This window comes from Dermacentor andersoni, chromosome 4 (genome assembly GCF_023375885.2).
Source record: "Dermacentor andersoni chromosome 4, qqDerAnde1_hic_scaffold, whole genome shotgun sequence".
Lineage (NCBI taxonomy): Eukaryota > Metazoa > Arthropoda > Arachnida > Ixodida > Ixodidae > Dermacentor > Dermacentor andersoni.
In genome coordinates, this window is record NC_092817.1 from 140,180,006 (window position 1) to 140,196,082 (window position 16,077).

At 45.8% G+C, this 16,077-nt stretch overlaps 1 non-coding gene across 1 annotated transcript; it reads left to right on the top strand.

Moving 5' to 3' along the window:
• The first annotated feature begins 709 nt into the window (after positions 1 to 709).
• TRNAS-UGA (transfer RNA serine (anticodon UGA)) lies at positions 710 to 782 on the top strand. The gene has a single exon. It is a non-coding gene; the product is annotated as a tRNA-Ser (tRNA).
• The last annotated feature ends 15,295 nt before the right edge of the window (positions 783 to 16,077 follow it).

The window sequence follows — 16,077 nt, forward strand, 5'->3', positions numbered from 1 at the left end:
ACAAGACTGCGTGCGTGCAAACACGTAAAGAACCCACGGCGCACCACGCACCAGTTCAGAATGCCAATGGCTGGCGTAGCGCGCGCGCGCGCGTGATAGGAAAAATTCGGGCCACGTCAGGCAAAAAGAAAGCAAAAGTAAAAATGCGTGGCAATAACGAAGTAATAGAAAATGTGATGTCATAATAATGATGTAATAAAGAAACGATAAATTAATGGAAATTAAAGTGGATGAAAAAACAACTTGCCGCAGGTGGGAACCGAACCCACAACCTTCGCATTTCGCGAAGGTGTAAGTTCGGTTCCCACCTGCGGCAAGTTGTTTTTTCATCCACTTTAATTTCCAATAATTTATCGTTTCTTTATTACATTTATTAGGCACAAGTAATTCCCCCTATGTTTTACTTGGTGTCAGTATTTCTTGGCTTCAGATGATATGACTAATAAGATATCGGGCCCCTCGGTTAACCCTCTTTCTTCTCGTTGACTACATAACGAGGGTCTCGAATCCGGCAACACTGATGCCTTCAGGTAGCATATGTGGGTTTATTGACCAGTTTCCTTTACACAAAAGCTCACGTTCCCGTGACGCCTGCGGCAAAAAGGACGTTCCATGTCCGCCGCCAAGGTCTGTGAGTGGTGGCGCTGGCTAACACCCCAGGGTTCTACTAGGACACATAAATACCCAAGAAAGTGGATGGGAAAACGACGCCGCGGTAGCTCAATTGGTAGAGCATCACACGTGAAATGCGAAGGTTGTGGGTTCGGTTTCCACCTGCGGCAAGTTGTTTTTCAATCCGCTTTAATTTCCCTTTATTTATCGTTTCTTTATTACATTTATTAGGCACAAGTAATTTCCCCTATGTTTTCCTAGGTGTCAGTGTTTGTTGGCTTCTTATGATACGCAATGTGCGTGTATCATTAGCCACGGCGGCAGAAGCACCCTCCCGGGTTATCTAAATATCGGTGATAACAGGAGAGTCTTATGGCTTGGGGCGTGTGACATGCACAATGTCAGTGGAATTCGGTGCAGATGAGGCACCAGTACTCACAGGGGCGATTTCGTAAGTAGCTTGAGTCACGGCCCACAGCACTCGATATAGGCCTGTGTACTAAGAAAAGAGTTTTTCTGACATGCCAACGTGACAAGCCGGGACCACAGGAGTACCCGAGATCCAGGCGAAAATGGGCGTCTCAGCGCAGTTGCTTCTCTTGAGAGGTCAGGGGGCGAGCGCGGGCAATTTCGCGTGCTCGGGCGGCCGTGATGATGGTGTCAAGTGCATACTCTCTGCTCTCTGCTGCGGCGGATAGAAGGGATGCGTCCAGTGGCAATGTGGGTTCTCGGCCGAACAGCAGAAAGAACGGAGAATAAGCGGCAGTGTCGTGACGCGAGGAATTATAAGCAAAAGTGATATATGGTAGGGCAAGGTCCCAATCAGTATGCTCGAACGAGACGTACTTTGCAAGTATGTTGGTTAGGGAACAATTCAGACGCTCAGTGAGACCGTTGGTGTGTGGATGGTGAGACGTAGTGAGCTTGCGCTTGGTGGAGCAGGACTGCAGGATGTCGGCGATGACTTGATAATTAAATGCCCGAGCGCGGTCTGTGAGCAGTTGACCTGGAGCACCATGCTGCAGAATTACGTCGCGTAAAAGAAAATCGGCGACGTCTGTGGCGCAGCTTGTTGGAAGCGCTCTGGTGATGGCGTAGCGCATTGCGTAATCGGTCGCCACAGCGACGCACTTATTGCCAGACGTGCATAGAGGGAAAGGGCCAAGAAAGTCCAAGCCAACGCGAAAAAACTGCTCCGAAGGAATGTCGAGCGGTTGAAGGCAACCGGCAGGTAGCGTCGATTGTACTTTTCGGCGCGGTCATTTTTCACACGCCGGAACGTATTTCCGAACGGAGCGGGCAAGGCCTCGCCAAAATTAGCGTCGGCGAATCCAGTCATATATGCGGGAGACGTCAAGGTGACCTACCATTGGTAAATCATGAAGTTCTTGGAGAGTGGCTGGACGGAGGTGCTTAGGAATGACGAGAAGCAGGGCAGGACCGTGAGGGCATACATTGTGGCGGCATAATACGCCACCCCGGAGAACAAACAGGTGAAGGGACGAATCACAAGGTGAAGATTTCGAGCCATCAAAGATGGTGCGTAAAGTGGCATCCCGGCGTAGCTCGTCGGCAAAGTGTAGCAGCTGAGAAACGGAGAAAACGCAAGCCTTGGTATCGGGGTCAGGTTCGGCGGGTGATTCGTCTACTGGATAGCGTTATAAACAGTCTGCGTCTTGATGTAATCGGCCCGACATCTACACTACTGCATAGTGATATTCTTGCAGCCGCAGAGCCCAGCGACCAAGCCGACTGGTAGGATCTTGAGTGAGGAAAGCCAGCAGAGCGCGTGGTATGCCGTGATAACAGAGAAGTGCGTGGCGTGCCATACAAGTATGGGCGGAATTTGGAAACACCCCAGACGAGAGCCAGGCGTTCACGATCTGTAATCGATTGGTTGCGCGCCGCTGCTGTGAGCAGGCGGCTAGCGTGCGCAATAACGCGATCTTGAACCTGTTGGTGCTGGGATTACACGGCTCCGATACCGTGACCACTGGCATCAGTACGCACCTCTGTAGGAGAGTACGCGTCAAAGTGGGCTAGTATAGGTGGTGTTGTGAGAATGTTGGTGAGATGGGCAAACGCGGCAGTTTGAGGGGGGCCCCAAATAAACAGCACGTCCTTCTTCTGAAGATCAGTGAGAGGTCGGGCATTCGCTGCGAAGTCTTTAACGAAGCGCCGGAAGTAGGAGCAGTGTCCTACAAAACTTCGGACGTCTTTGCCAAACTGAGGGATAGGAAAAGACGTGACAGCACGAATTTTCTCGCGCTCTGGTTGAATATCGGAAGCGTCGACGAGGAAGCCCAGCACTGTAATCCGCCAACGACCAAACGACACTTCGAGAAATTTAGTTGAAGCGCAGCCTTGCGGAAGTCTTGAAGAACAGCTGATAAGCGCTCAAGGTGTTTCTCAAATGTAGGTGAAAATACAAGAACGTCGTCTAGGTAGCAGAGGCATGTTGACCATTTGAACTCTTGAAGCAGAGTCCATCATATGTTCGAATATTCCTGGGGCGTTTCATAGACCGAATGGCATAACTTTGAATTGAAATAGGCCATCAGTAGTGACGAACGCGGTTTTCTCCTGGTCTTTTTCATCCACAGAAATCTGCCAATAACTAGACCGAAGCTCCATTGATGAAAAGTAGTTGGCACCGTGGAGGCAATCGAGGGTCTCGTCAATGCGAGGCAAATGGTAGACGTCTTTTTTGGTAGCGCGGGTTAGATGACGATAATCTACGCGGAAACGCCATGTACCATCTTTATTTTTAACAAGCACCACGGGTGACGGCCAAGGGCTCAACGAAGGTTCAACAATGTCTTTGGCAAGCATCTTGTTCACTTCATCTTAAGTAACCTTACGCTCTGAAGCAGATATAGCCGGCGATGAATAGGACTGGCATCACCAGTATTTATGTGATGCTGAACAATTGAAGTCTGGCCCAAATCGCGATTGCTGAGGTCGAAGATATCGTGGTAGGAAACCAAAAGGCGACACAGAGCAGCTGTTTGTTCAGGCAATAGGTCCGCAGTAATCATGGGCCGAAATGTTCCGTCAGGCCAAATAGCATCCTGTGGACATGGTGAAGAATCGGAGCAGACGTCTACGGAAAACGTCGTGGCGTGGGGGTCATCCCCGATAGCATGGAGCGTTGCAACCAACATGCCTTTGGGTAGAACTTCCTTTGTCATGCCGAAATTGACGACGCGGAGGTTTGTCTGGTTATCGGCGACGGTGACGACGGAGTGTGGCGCAGTGACATTGCGCATCAAAAAGACATCAGGAACAGGTGTGGCGACGTAATCCCCATCGGACGGAGGAAAAGATGATACCAAATCGACGAAAGTCAAGGCTTTTGGCGGCTGGTGGACGAAGGTGGTCGTACTAAAGTTGTTCGGCAGTTCGGCACGAATATGCGCGAGTAGAGGAAGTTGTGTCCCGGTGTCAAAGGGACACCGTCAACATGAACATCAAGTAAGTTCTGGTTCGTTGGGAGGGTCAATGGAGGATTTCGATACGATGAAAATAATGCAGCAATATGTACAAGTAGTTTCCTTATGTTGTCCTCGGCGTCTTTCTTTGTTCGCTTCATAAGATATCACTAATATAAACACGGACCCCTAGGTTCCCTTCCTTCTCGTTCATTACATTACGAGGGTCTCGAATGCGCCAGCATTGATGCATTCAGGTAGAATGTGTGGGTTTATTGACCAGTTGCTGTCACCCAAATAGATCATGTACTCATAACGCCTGCGGCAGAAAGGATGTTCTACATCCGCCGCCTAGGTTTGGTAGTGGTGGCGCAGGCTGACGTTATCAGGACTAGTTGCATTAATAAAGCATAAATACCCCAGAAAGTGCATCAAAACGGCACCACGGCAGTTCAATTGATATGAGCGTCGCACCCGAATGCGAAGACGTGGGTTCATATCCCACCTGCGACCAGTTGTTCCTTCATCCACTGGCTATGCCATTAATTTATCAATTGTTTAATTCAATTAGTATGCACGAGTATTTTCCCCTACCATATCCTTCGTGTCTTTGTTTGCTGACTTTTTTTTATACCGTCTTGCATTCATTATGATTCAGCATTGTGGTTTGCATCGTGATTGCCACTGGTACACGTATATGTCTATGTATATATGTGTTAAACAAGAAAGCTAAATTGTCTTTGATGATCACCTTCTGTGAATACCACAAAAGCTAATGCGAAAAGCATTTCTTGTCAACTTCAGTCACTTTTAAAGGGCTCTGGCCCTTTCAGTCTAACCGTTTTCGAGCCAAGATGAGTCGCATCAGATTGTATGCTGAGAAAACAGGGTTTGGAGCCAGTCGTCGGACCGAACTAACTTGCTGGCTATGAAACACTGGTTATGTGCCGCTCTTTACCGAGCCTTTCTATGCCTTCTTGATTCACTGGGAATGTGGTACTGGGCATACTCGTTTCGTTTCCATTTCCTTTTATGATGGCGCATACAAGCCGTTCTTCAAGTAGCCTTTTTGTCGTTGACTTTGGTCACGGGAATAAGCCACTGGGCGTGTGCTTTTCTTCAATTTCGAGAACATAATTGAACATTTCACCGGTGCTCAGCACAATTAAATAGGCGTCATATATACTGAGATAATTTTATCCGAATACACACCTACGCAGGTTAGGCGCACGGACTTCGCGCTGGCGGCAGTACATGGCACATCACGTTCATTGGGACGAGCGAGAGGGGAACGTGGCTGCATGCAAGCGTCATACATACCGAGTCTCACAGGCAGTAATATCGTCTGCCGCTGATTACTCTAATGCTTATTGCATTGCCGTTTAAATTGAGCATGACTTGGGTAAGACCACGAGTAGTGGTATAAATTTCCTATCTCTTGGCGGTTTTGGCGGTGGTTTGTTTCCGCGTACCAGAGCTCCACTGGTCTCTGCTGCACGCTGGGCATAATCGAGAAGAGCTCTCAGCCTCTCTAGACCTCGCTAGAGCGCAAACTTCTCACTGCGTGTTACTGCGCATTTGCGCCATGAGGGGCGAACTGGAATTTGAAAACCGTAGCTTAGAGGTTCACGTTACGTGGCCGATAGCTGGTGGCTCATCGCGTCAAGGACAGACATGGCCATAGATGGCAGAGTGTATCTTACGAAGAACTTGCAGGTGTGGATATGTATTTGTATGTATGCGGTGCTAGTCTTTAGCCTGTTCTCCCGTAAGGTCGTGGTGTGGGCGGCGATATTTTTGTTTCTGTTATCAATGGTTTTCAAAGATATCATGCTGCTAGATCGTGGGTTCCCCTAAACGGCCCACCGGCGCTCTGATGCTTATTCCTCGAGTGGCTCGTTCCTCCGTCTCATTTCATTCTTGTCCAGAGTGAGCCGGGCACTACATTAACGCGTTATCCTATTCTAGGATAGTTCCTGGTACTCTGTGTATTTTCTCTCGCACGGTAGCCGTCATGTACGAACAACGTGCTGCCTGGGAGTCCGTCATGACCAATGAAGATTGTTCTTTCACCTCTGCATCTCGCACCGCCAACGCTATAGCTGCTCTAACAGCCGTTCAACACGCAGGAGTCCACATGAAAGGCCATCCGCACTATAGAAAGATTGAGCACCACTATTGTGAGTTTGTACACTGCCGCTCTACTTGTGTCCGTGCAGTATATGTCCTGATTTCTTCGATATAAGTTTTGGGGTGCCTTTCATTATGCTTTCCTTGAACTCTGCTAGTATCCCTGCTAATGCTCCTTGGCATTGGTGAAATTGGAATTTTCTCTTTTCTATCTCGACAGCAGAAATGTTTCTTTCCCCGCCGTACTGCTCTATCAGGAGTACTCCCCTATTTAAAGCAGGGCCCTTCATTCTTCTGTCGAATTCAGGCATTATCCCTGTGCCATGACCACCGCCGTGGAGTGTTCTTCATATGTGCCATAAATGCCAAGAGCCTCCAATCTCTCCATGATCGTGTTTATTTGCCGTCCCAGGACAGCCTTACACGCGGCACTGATGAAGGCGCTCACTTATTCGGCCTTATTTACTTGATGAGCACAGGGGCATATAAGTTTCCATTTCGCGAGTTTTCTTATAATTTCTATTTAGCTGGCATACAACATACATGGGACGCTTGAGATGTCTCACTGCCACTGGATAATTTTTTGCCACTCACGCAGTATGAAGATGTGCAACAATGTGATGGAAATATAAGCGCTATATGCCAGTATTTTGGTATATGTGATACTTGCAGTTTTACATAACACTTCCTAACATTTCTCATTCGAGGAATAGCCGTCACCTTCACGACGCAACTTAGTCGACGTGTCTCAGTGCGCATCTGCATGTACTTGAGCTTTCACTCCGTCATATCTTTTGACAACTAAAAAACATTATGGGGTTTCACGTGCCAAAACCACTTTCTGATTATGAGGCACGCCGTAGAGACTGACTCCAGAAAATTCGACCACCTGGGATTCTTATACGTCCACCTAAATCTAAGTGCACGGGTGTTTTCGCATTTCGCCCCCATCGAAATGCGGCCGCCCTGGCCGGGATACGATCCCGCGACCTTGTGCTCAGCAGCCCAACACCGTAGCCACTGAGCAACCACGGCGCGTTCTGAGAACTACAGTTCAAAAACATAAGCATTAGATAACGTTACACCTTGCACAAAATAACAACACGTTTCTAGGAATTATATTTAGTTGTACATATTTATTTCGCCGCATCGCGAAAGCGTCGTTTCGCACAGTTCACACCACCTGCATTGTATCTACTGCTGCAGCCAAAATGCGCTTTTCTGTGAAAACACGGGTGATCGAGCACTTTTACAGGGTCTTGTTTTTTATTCCGCGCCGAATAAATCGTTTTTACTTTTTCAAAAAAGCAGGGTGTGCTCGCGGAGAATCTATTACAGTGATTGGTGGTTCATTTTTTTTTTTGTTGTTGCTTTTGAAGCCACTTCTATTCTCTGTTTTAGCTTCTCCGTGCTATTGTTTTGTCAGGTAAAAATGAAGCAGCATTGGTGTTGACACCACTGCACCCTATTGCGCATCCTTGTTTTTCCACACGCCTTGACCTCTATTTTAAACTCAACATGGAACAATCGCTGATATATATATAAGCGCGTGATATGTGATTCGACTGTTTCTATGAGTAAATCCCCTATCCTTCATAAGGACATCGCCTCCCTCATCTATCTATCCGAAGCTTGGAGAATGTATCAACGAAAACATTGAATTTGTTGCGATTTCTGCACAGATTCAAACAAATTGATAACGAGCTACGGTATTTATTGTAAAATTGGAGGGGTTTTACAGATTTCAACAACTGTGGTTTAGGCGAGGTAAAAGAACACGTCTACCAATGGCCAAAAAGTATGACGTACTTTCATAATCCCAGCTGGTTTCCTTGTTGCCTTAAACGACTGGTTTGGATGAATGGCTGTAAAACGCAACCTTGAGGAGAACATAACTTCGTTTCTGGTTTTCACTCCAATCAATTGCTTTATTTCAGCATTAATATTTAAAGAATGAATGCTGGGCTTTCTCGCCAGAACTCATCTCAGGTAACTTAAAACTGAGGATCATGTCTCACGTCTGTGTTTGCGTCAACACGGGTGTTTCGAAATAACTTATTTCACTATGCTTGCCTTGGTGTTACGGCGGCGAAGTCCACATAAACGTGCCTGCACTGTGCGTTGAGTGTACGCACTAACTCGAAATAGGTGACTGGGACATAGAAGGCACTTACGTTAAAGCTCGGGAGCCCAACCGTGCTCCGAACCCTCCAAGAAGAGGGGTTCTGACAACAACTCATCCCATCCCTTCCCCTGGCGACGTCCCCAAGCGGCAGCCATCTTCCCAATTTCTCATCAACAAGTTTCTATACCTGACCGTTCGGGCTGTATTTCAGTTTCCAAATGCTTCGGTGGTTCACTTTCGCTCCGCTGAAACCCCGTTATTGCTTTGGTTTTATTACATTTTATTTAGTTCACTTTCATATTTCTCATTTTAATTCATGTTGTGGAACTGTGGTATATATATATATATATATATATATATATATATATATATATATATATATATATATATATATATACCATATATATATATATATATATATATATACCAAATGTTTATTATATTTTGAAATCGTATTATATATATATATGGAAATATATATCATCATCATCATCAGCCTAGTTACGCCCACTGCAGGGCAAAGGCCTCTCCCATACTTCTCCAACTACCCCGGTCATGTACTAATTGTGGCCATGTTGTCCCTGCAAACGTCTTAATGTCATCCGCCCACCTAACTTTCTGCCGCCCCCTACTACGCTTCCCTTCCCTTGGAATCCAGTCCGTAACCCTTAATGACCATCGGTTATCTTCCCTCCTCATTACATGTCCGGCCCATGCCCATTTCTTTTTCTTGATTTCAACTAAGATGTCATTTACCCGCGTTTGTTCCCTCACCCAATCTGCTCTTTTCTTATCCCTTAACGTTACACCTATCATTCTTCTTTCCATGGCTCGTTGCGTCGTCCTCAATTTCAGCAGAACCCTTTTCGTAAGCCTCCAGGTTTCTGCCCCGTAGGTGAGTACTGGTAAGACACAGCTGTTATACACTTTCCTCTTGAGGGATAGTGGCAACCTGCTGTTCATGATTTGAGAATGCCTGCCAAACGCACCCCAGCCCATTCTTATTCTTCTGGTTATTTCAGTCTGATGATCCGGATCCGTGGTCACTACCTGCCCTAAGTAGATGTATTCCCTTACCACTTCCAGTGCCTCGCTACCTATCGTAAACTGCTGTTCTCTTCCGAGACTGTTAAACATTACTTTAGTTTTCTGTAGATTAATTTTCAGACCCACCCTTCTGCTTTGCCTCTCCAGGTCAGTGAGCATGCCTTGCAATTGGTCTCCTGAGTTACTAAGCAAGGCAATATCATCAGCGAATCGCAAGTTGCTAAGGTATTCTCCATCAACTTCTATCCCCAATTCTTCCCACTCCAGGTCTCTGAATACCTCCTGTAAACATGCTGTGAATAGCATTGGAGATATCGTATCTCCCTGTCTGACGCCTTTCTTTATTGGGATTTTGTTGCTTTCTTTGTGGAGGATTACGGCGGCTGTGGAACCGCTATAGATAGCTTCCAGTATCTTTACATATGGCTCATCTACACCCTGATTCCATAGTGCCTCCATGACTGCTGAGGTTTCGACTGAATCAAATGCTTTTTCGTAATCAATGAAGGCTATATATAATGGCTGGTTATATTCCGCACATTTCTCTATCACCTGATTGATAGTGTGAATATGGTCTATTGTTGAGTAGCCTTTACGGAATCCTGCCTGGTCCTTTGGTTGACAGAAGTCTAAGGTATTCCTGATTCTATTTGCGATTACCTTAGTAAATACTTTGTAGGCAACGGACAGTAAGGTGATCGGTCTATAATTTTTCAAGTCTTTGGCGTCCCCTTTCTTATGGATTAGGATTATGTTAGCGTTCTTCTAAGATTCCGGTACGTTCGAGGTCATGAGGCATTGTGTATATAGGGCGGCCAACCTTTCTAGGACAGTGTTCCCACCATCCTTCAACAAATCTGCTGTTACCTGATCCTCCCCAGCTGCCTTCCCCCTTTGCATAGCTCCCAAGGCGTTCTTTACCTTTTCCGGTGTTACTTGTGGGATTTCAAGTTCCTGTAGACTATTCTCTCTCACCTTATCGTCGTGGGTGTTATTGGTACTGTATAAATCTCTATAAAACTCTTCAGCCACTTGAACTATCTCATCCATATCAGTAACGATATTGCCGGTTTTGTCTCTTAACGCACACATCTGATTCTTGCCTATTCCTAGTTTCTTCTTTACTGCTTTTAGGCTTCCTCCGTTCCTGAGAGCCTGTTCAATTCTATCCATATTATAGTTCCTTATGTCCGCTGTCTTACGCTTGTTGATTAACTTAGAAAGTTCTGCCAGTTCTATTCTAGCTGTAGGGTTAGAGGCTTTCATACATTGGCGTTTCTTGATCAGATCTTTCGTCTCCTGCGATAGCATACTGGTTTCCTGTTTAACGGCGTTACCACCGACTTCTATTGCGCACTCCTTAATGATGCCCATAAAATTGTCGTTTATTGCTTCAACACTATGGTCCTCTTCCTGGGTTAAAGCCGAATACCTGTTCTGTAGCTTGATCCGGAATTCCTGTAGTTTCCCCCTTACCGCTAACTCATTGATTGGTTTCTTATGTACCAGTTTCTTCCGTTCCCTCCTCAAGTCAAGGCTAATTCGAGTTCTTACCATCCTATGGTCTCTGCAGCGCACCTTGCCGAGCACGTGTACATCTTGTATGATGCCGCGGTTCGCGCAGAGTATAAAGTCGATTTCATTTCTAGTCTCACCATTCGGGCTCCTCCACGTCCACTTTCGGCTAACCCGCTTGCGGAAAAAGGTATTCATTATCCGCATATTATTCTGTTCTGCAAACTCTACTAATAACTCTCCTCTGCTATTCCTAGAGCCTATGCCATATTCCCCCACTGACTTGTCTCCGGCCTGCTTCTTGCCTACCCTGGCATTGAAATCGCCCATCAGTATACTGTATTTTGTTTTGACTTTAGCCATCGCCGATTCCACGTCTTCATAGAAGCTTTCGACTTCCTGGTCATCATGACTAGATGTAGGGGCGTAGACCTGTACAACCTTCATTTTGTACCTCTTATTAAGTTTCACAACAAGACATGCCACCCTCTCGTTAATGCTATAGAATTCCTGTATGTTACCAGCTATGTTCTGATTAATCAGGAATCCGACTCCTAGTTCTCGTCTCTCTGCTATGCCCCGGTAGCACAGGACGTGCCCACTTTTTAGCACTGTATATGCTTCTTTTGGCCTCCTAACTTCACTGAGCCCTGTTATATCCCATTTACTGCCCTCTAATTCCTCCAATAGCACTGCTAGACTCGCCTCACTAGATAACGTTCTAGCGTTAAACGTTGCCAGGTTCATATTCCAATGGCGGCCTGTCTGGAGCCAGGGATTCTTAGCACCCTCTGCAGCGTCGCAGGTCTGACCGCCGCCGTGGTCAGTTGCTTCGCAGCTGCTGGGGACTGAGGGCCGGGGTTTGATTGTTGTGTTCATATAGGAGGTTGTGGCCAAGTACTGCACCAGGGTGGCCAATCCTGCTCTGGTGAGAGAGTGCGTTACCGGTTCTGGTCACCGGGATCAGGCCGCACTCCAGGCCTGTTTGTGCAATTTTCTCAACACACGGTTTTTTTTTTACTGGTATTTTCCGGTGGAGAATTGTGCGGCCCGGGATTTGAATCACGGTCCTCTTGCACGGGAGGCGGATACTCTACCGTCCCCGCAGGAGTTAAATTTAAAAATTAAATTGTGGGATTTTACGTGACAAAACCACTTTCTGATTATGAGGCACGCCGTAGTGGAGGACTCCGGAAATTTCGACCACCTGGGGTTCGTTAACGTGCACCTAAATCTAAGTACACGGGTGTTTTCGCATTTCGCCCCCATCGAAATGCGGCCGCCGTGGCCGGGATCCGATCCCGCGACCTCGTGCTCAGCAGCCCAACACCGTAGCCACTGAGCAACCACGGCGCGTTCTGAGAACTACAGTTCAAAAACATAAGCATTAGATAACGTTACACCTTGCACAAAATAACAACACGTTTCTAGGAATTATATTTAGTTGTACATATTTATTTCGCCGCATCGCGAAAGCGTCGTTTCGCACAGTCCACACCACCTGCATTGTATCTACTGCTTCAGCCAAAATGCGCTTTTCTGTGAAAACACGGGTGATCGAGCACTTTTACAGTGTCTTGTTTTTTATTCCGCGCCGAATAAATCGTTGTTACTTTTTCAAAAAAGCAGGGTGTGCTCGCGGAGAATCTATTACAGTGATTGGTGGTTCATTTTTTTTTGTTGTTGCTTTTGAAGCCACTTCTATTCTCTGTTTTAGCTTCTCCGTGCTATTGTTTTGTCAGGTAAAAATGAAGCAGCATTGGTGTTGACACCACTGCACCCTATTGCGCGTCCTTGTTTTTCCACACGCCTTGACCTCTATTTTAAACTCAACATGGAACAATCGCTGATATATGTAAGCGCGCGTGATATGTGATTCGACTGTTTCTATGAGTAAATCCCCTATCCTTCATAAGGACATCGCCTCCCTCATCTATCTATCCGAAGCTTGGAGAATGTATCAACGAAAAACATTGAATTTGTTGCGATTTCTGCACAGATTCAAACAAATTGATAACGAGCTACGGCATTTATTGTAAAATTGGAGGGGTTTTACAGATTTCAACAACTGTGGTTTAGGCGAGGTAAAAGAACACGTCTGCCAATGGCCAAAAAGTATGACGTACTTTCATAATCCCAGCTGGTTTCCTTTTTGCCTTAAACGACTAGTTTGGATGAATGGCTGTAAAACGCAACCTTGAGGAGAACATAACTTCGTTTCTGGTTTTCACTCCAATCCATTGCTTTATTTCAGCATTAATATTTAAAGAATGAATGCTGGGCTTTCTCGCCAGAACTCATCTCAGGTAACTTAAAACTGAGGATCATGTCTCACGTCTGTGTTTGCGTCAACACGGGTGTTTCGAAATAACTTATTTCACTATGCTTGCCTTGGTGTTACGGCGGCGAAGTCCACATAAACGTTCCTACACTGTGCGTTGAGTGTACGCACTAACTCGAAATAGGTGACTGGGACATAGAAGGCACTTACGTTAGAGCTCGGGAGCCCAACCGTGCTCCGAACCCTCCAAGAAGAGGGGTTCTGACAACAACTCATCCCATCCCTTCCCCTGGCGACGTCCCCAAGCGGCAGCCATCTTCCCAATTTCTCATCAACAAGTGTCTATACCTGACCGTTCGGGCTGTATTTCAGTTTCCAAATGCTTCGGTGGTTCACTTTCGCTCCGCTGAAACCCCGTTATTGCTTTGGTTTTATTACATTTTATTTAGTTCACTTTCATATTTCTCATATTAATTCATGTTGTGGAACTGTGGTATATATATATATATATATATATATATATATATATATATATATATATATATATACCAAATGGTAATTATATTTTGAAATCGTATTATATATATATATATATGGAAATATATATCATCATCATCATCAGCCTAATTACGCCCACTGCAGGGCAAAGGCCTCTCCCATACTTCTCCAACTACCCCGGTCATGTACTAATTGTGGCCATGTTGTCCCTGCAAACGTCTTAATGTCATCCGCCCACCTAACTTTCTGCCGCCCCCTACTACGCTTCCCTTCCATTGGAATCCAGTCCGTAACCCTTAATGACCATCGGTTATCTTCCCTCCTCATTACATGTCCGGCCCATGCCCATTTCTTTTTCTTGATTTCAACTAAGATGTCATTTACCCGCGTTTGTTCCCTCACCCAATCTGCTCTTTTCTTATCCCTTAAAGTTACACCATCATTCTTCTTTCCATGGCTCGTTGCGTCGTCCTCAATTTCAGCAGAACCCTTTTCGTAAGCCTCCAGGTTTCTGCCCCGTAGGTGAGTACTGGTAAGACACAGCTGTTATACACTTTCCTCTTGAGGGATAGTGGCAACCTGCTGTTCATGATTTGAGAATGCCTGCCAAACGCACCCCAGCCCATTCTTATTCTTCTGGTTATTTCAGTCTGATGATCCGGATCCGTGGTCACTACGTGCCCTAAGTAGATGTATTCCCTTACCACTTCCAGTGCCTCGCTACCTATCGTAAACTGCTGTTCTCTTCCTAGACTGTTAAACATTACTTTAGTTTTCTGTAGATTAATTTTCAGACCCACCCTTCTGCTTTGCCTCTCCAGGTCAGTGAGCATGCATTGCAATTGGTCTCCTGAGTTACTAAGCAAGGCAATATCATCAGCGAATCGCAAGTTGCTAAGGTATTCTCCATCAACTTCTATCCCCAATTCTTCCCACTCCCGGTCTCTGAATACCTCCTGTAAACATGCTGTGAATAGCATTGGAGATATCGTATCTCCCTGTCTGACGCCTTTCTATATTGGGATTTTGTTGCTTTCTTTGTGGAGGATTACGGCGGCTGTAGAACCGCTATAGATAGCTTCCAGTATCTTTACATATGGCTCATCTACACCCTGATTCCATAGTGCCTCCATGACTGCTGAGGTTTCGACTGAATCAAATGGTTTTTCGTAATCAATGATGGCTATATATAATGGCTGGTTATATTCCGCACATTTCTCTATCACCTGATTGATAGTGTGAATATGGTCTATTGTTGAGTAGCCTTTACGGAATCCTGCCTGGTCCTTTGGTTGACAGAAGTCTAAGGTATTCCTGATTCTATTTGCGATTACCTTAGTAAATACTTTGTAGGCAACGGACAGTAAGGTGATCGGTCTATAATTTTTCAAGTCTTTGGCGTCCCCTTTCTTATGGATTAGGATTATGCTAGCGTTCTTCCAAGATTCCGGTACGTTCGAGGTCATGAGGCATTGTGTATATAGGGCGGCCAACCTTTCTAGGACAGTGTTCCCACCATCCTTCAACAAATCTGCTGTTACCTGATCCTCCCCAGCTGCCTTCCCCCTTTGCATAGCTCCCAAGGCGTTCTTTACCTCTTCCGGTGTTACTTGTGGGATTTCAAGTTCCTGTAGACTATTCTCCCTCACCTTATCGTCGTGGGTGTTATTGGTACTGTATAAATCTCTATAAAACTCTTCAGCCACTTGAACTATCTCATCCATATCAGTAACGATATTGCCGGCTTTGTCTCTTAACGCACACATCTGATTCTTGCCTATTCCTAGTTTCTTCTTCACTGCTTTTAGGCTTCCTCCGTTCCGGAGAGCCTGTTCAATTCTGTCCATATTATAGTTCCTTATGTCCGCTGTCTTACGCTTGTTGATTAACTTAGAAAGTTCTGCCAGTTCTAGTCTAGCTGTAGGGTTAGAGGCTTTCATACATTGGCGTTTCTTGATCAGATCTTTCGTCTCCTGCGATAGCATACTGGTTTCCTGTTTAACGGCGTTACCACCGACTTCTATTGCGCACTCCTTAATGATGCCCATAAAATTGCCGTTTATTGCTTCAACACTGTGGTCCTCTTCCTGGGTTAAAGCCGAATACCTGTTCTGTAGCTTGATCCGGAATTCCTCTAGTTTCCCCCTTACCGCTAACTCATTGATTGGTTTCTTATGTACCAGTTTCTTCCGTTCCCTCCTCAAGTCAAGGCTAATTCGAGTTCTTACCATCCTATGGTCTCTGCAGCGCACCTTGCCGAGCACGTGTACATCTTGTATGATGCCGCGGTTCGCGCAGAGTATAAAGTCGATTTCATTTCTAGTCTCACCATTCGGGCTCCTCCACGTCCACTTTCGGCTAACCCGCTTGCGGAAAAAGGTATTCATTATCCGCATATTATTCTGTTCTGCAAACTCTACTAATAACTCTCCTCTGCT